The following is a 4195-nucleotide window of genomic DNA, read 5'->3' on the forward strand; positions in this document are numbered from 1 at the left end:
TTTTTTTTTTTTAGCTTTAAAGTCCAATAGTTTTTTTTCTCCCAAAGCCATTAACATAACTGGGACATGCCTTGAATTTGAATACTTGGGATACAATTTCCCAGGTGCATTGTGGGTCCTTTTAATATGAATATTCAGGTCTTATTTTATTTTGGAAGTTTTTTTTGGATTATAATCTTAAATATCAGTTCTGCTATATTGTTTTCTTTTTTTGAAACTATGTTATACATATGCCGGATCCTCCTTAATTATGTCTGCAAGCTCTTTTCTTCAGTACCTTTTCAGTCTTATTGTTGTTACCTCGGTTGTTTAAATTACTCTCTTCAGTGTCTCAGTATATATTTAGCATAATCTATGTTTCTTTATAACCTTATAGTTTATTCTTTATTTCTGAGATGATTTTGTCTATTTCTTCAGTGTATTTCTTAAGTTTATTTAACATACTTCATATATTCATTTTATCCTGAGTTTTGAATTTCTAATTCATGGTGTTATTTTATCTTTGTCTTTGCTCATTTAATTTACTTCATGCTGGTGTGTCATGTTACAGTTTTCCTCTACTTTGGGTTGCATTCAGAGAGTATTTAATCAACTGAAAATTTTTGGTGCTCACTTCTTATTGTCTGCTTATAATAATTTTATATGGCTTTTGCTAATTTTTCTGCTTGTTTGAAAGGGCCTTGGATTTTCTGGAATAGCAGTAATTAATATGTCTATGAAAAGATTAGGGGGATTTGGACCGCTACTAGATTTCTTTATTCAAGGGTTCTCTCTTCTGTATAATTTTTTAAAAAACTAATGGCGCCTTTCCTTTGGGGTGGTGTTGCCCAGTGGTGTCTTCCAATTCTGTCATGTACTTTTCCTTTCTGTTTACTCTGAGTCTCCAAGGGATCACTCGTCTTCCAGGTCAGTTCCTTCTGCATGAGAACTTTCCCAAGGTCGCTACCTTTCCACCTGAGCAATTTTGGGTTGGTTTCAATGGACCGATTTTTCTTCTTGCCATGGATTGATTTTTGCAGATTCATTGAACAGCTGTGATTTTTATTGGATGCCAGATGTTGTGAATTTATGTGTTGAATGCTGGAATTTTTTGGTTTAAAAAAAAATATTTTTGCCTTTTTTTTTTCTCCTGGGACAGACACAATTACATTACATAGAAATAGATTCATTTGAGGGTTTGATTTTCAGTTTTGCTGGTTAGGACTTGAATATTCATTTGTCCAGTGCTAATTTGGCCAGTCGCCAAGGTAACGCCCTTCTCAGGATTCTTCTCAATGCCTATGTGTTTGGAGGCCTCTCCCCTCTAGCTGTCAGGACCTGGACCCTTCTTCTCTGACCCGTGTGGGTCCTGGCGATTGTTCAGCCTCCCCTTTTGGGGCAACCTTTCCCCTGGACTCATTCGTTTCTTCACGCCTGCGCTCTGATCAGCACTCAGCCAACGACTTGAGGCAGTGAGAGGGGCTGCTCAGCCAGTGTCCGGGGCTCCTTCTGTCTGTGTGCAGCTCTGTCCTCTCTGCCCTGTGGGTTCTAGCCCCGTTGTCCTCCCTGAAATCTGACCCCTGTGGCCACCTCGTGGTTTGGCTCCTCACCCCAGACTGTGGACCCTCTCCAGACAGTAAACCAGGAGCATTTGCAGGGATGTCTTGATTTCTCTCCCTTCTCTCAGGGACCACTCTTATGTCCTGCCTGTTGGCCAAAGTTTGAAAACTCTTACTTTTACATATTTTGTCCAGTTTTTAAGTTTTTTTTTTTTTTAAAGTAGGAAAATAAATTCAGTCCCTGATACTCTGTCATGGCCAGCAGCAGAAGCTCCATACAACTTTAAGCCTTGGCAACCACAACTCAACTTCACTGTGTGCCAGAGCCCCTCAGGTGAGGAAGGAGTCACCGTTCTCTCTATTATTTGACCCTGACCCTGACCGTCCACAGTGGGCATGGAGAAGAATATATCTGATATCTAGGTAATCACCTGGGGGATCTCTTGCTACTTTTTTTTTGCACCATTTTAGTGGAAAGTTCATAAGGGCAGCAGCCACAGCCTGAGAAGGACATGGTGACCAGCAGTGCAGACACCTCAGGCATAAGGAGCAGAGTCACCTGACCCATTACTCCTTCTAGACCAGAAACAGTGCTGGCAGAGATGAGAGGAGGCTAGGATGTAGTTTGTCTGTTAACCAACCCAAATCCTGGAGCTCTCCCCACGTGGGGGAGCGAAGAAGGCGGGGCAGAGTTGGGGTGAAGTCAGCAATGGGTGCACTTAGGAGCTGGACCCCACTGTGAGTAACTGTGGCTCAGTCCTGCTAGACTGTTTGGAATATACCTCAGAATTATCAACTGAGGAATGGGGAAATGAGTGTTTTTCACAGGGTGTCAGCATGTTAAGTCTCTAACACTTCTGGGCAACCTTGTACAAGACTGGGCACCATTTCAGCGGCAGGGGAATGTCCTCAGTGAAGAGGCTGAAGACACAGGTATGAGGTAGGTAGGACCTCATCATCATGCTTGGGAGTCAACGGTAGCAGCATTTCACATACTATGTACTTTGCTTATTAATTTCATTTCCTGTCTCCTACCTCTGGCTGTAAAACCCACAAAGGCAGAGACTGGTTCATGAGTACCACCTGCCAAAAATCTCTTTATCCCCTAGTCTGTGCGATAAAGCAAGGCATATTTTTAGAGTTTGCAGACTTATCATAACAAAAAGGAATAGTTTTCTAAAGGAAGAAAGATGGAAAAGGTTGTTGGGAAGACAAAGTCATGGCGATCAATTACACGAGACAGTTTAGCAGCGAAGTCCCTACTTAATTGGTTAGAGTAAGCTCAGAGAGGGGAGAGGACACATCCGGTGCAGTCTCTGAAGGAATCACAGAGGGCTTCCACGTCCTGGGCTGGAACACAAGACAGTATTCTGTCCACGCCTGCAGCCTCGGCTGTAGAATAATGAGATATGTCTCAGGACAGAAACTGTAGTGAGAAAGGCTTTTCAGGTAATACCATATATCAGTTACATGAATATATTTTTGTAGTTTCCTATGGACTCTTATTTTCAAGTCGTTATTAGTAATTTATGTGCGGGTCTTCTCATAGTGAAATTTTAGTCGTTCTCAACAGATTCTGTTATTGTGTGGTTAAAACCCAAAATTAAAATAACAACTTCAAACATTAGAAAGACAAAATAAACACCCGATCAAGGTGCCCTGAGGTACAAATGCCATCATTACTCTGGATGCCTATCGACTGGGTGAGATGCCTGATGTGCAGATTGCCAGAGCTTTGGGACCAGACCTATGTGGGTTTAGCTTCCAGCTTTGCTATTCTTGAGCTATATTGCCAGGCAAGTTGCTTAACCTCTCTGACCTCCAATGTCCTTAATTGTAAAACAGAGCTAGTAATTGAGATACTTCATGTAATACACCAACAATGCCTGGCATGAAGCAGGCACTTCATCAGAGATGCCTGTTCTCAAGGTCTAGTATGAACAATGTGGAGCGGGAAGTTGTGGGTCTGAATCCCAGCTCGCTTCGTTCATCGCGAACATGCTTTTTCCCCTTTTCTCTGCCCCTGCATGGCTCTCATGATGATTAGAAAAGAAAACATTTTATAATTCCAGGATCATAGTAGTAAAAAAAATATAAAATTTCCTTTCTGTCTTTTAAACATACGTGTAAGCACATTTAAGAAAAATGTAAAAATGGTACCAACATGGTCTTTTCTTTATAATAGCAGAGCTAAAAACAAAACTCAGAAGACGAAGAGGGACAATGACATTGAACTTTTTAACCCATCATTTGTATGACCTCAGAGTGTTCTGATCAAGGGCAGTGACCACTGCTTACTCTCAGCACTTTTCAGTTACAGAGCGCCTGCTTTCACACGCAAAGCATTGCCCGCAGGAGCCTGCCGAGCCGTTAGATGGGTTAGATGGAGGAGCCACGGCAAAGCATGGAAAAACATCGTGTTCCAAGCACGGCCCCTTCCACACGAAGATGTTTGCCATTGACTGGGTCCTGAGGTAGAAACATTTCTATATTTCTTCTTCCGGGCCAGTTGCTCAGGTCTCCCCAAGAGACACTCGACTTGATGCCTCCCTGGACTTTTCATATGGTTTGCAAACAATATAATTAATCTACCAATTGGCCCCTCAGCTCCCCTGAGCCATGATGTAGAGACAACTCTGTCGAGAAATGTTTTGGGT

The sequence above is a fragment of the Pteropus medius genome, unplaced genomic scaffold (assembly GCF_902729225.1).
Source record: "Pteropus medius unplaced genomic scaffold, Ma_sr-lr_union100, whole genome shotgun sequence".
NCBI classification, from domain to species: domain Eukaryota; kingdom Metazoa; phylum Chordata; class Mammalia; order Chiroptera; family Pteropodidae; genus Pteropus; species Pteropus medius.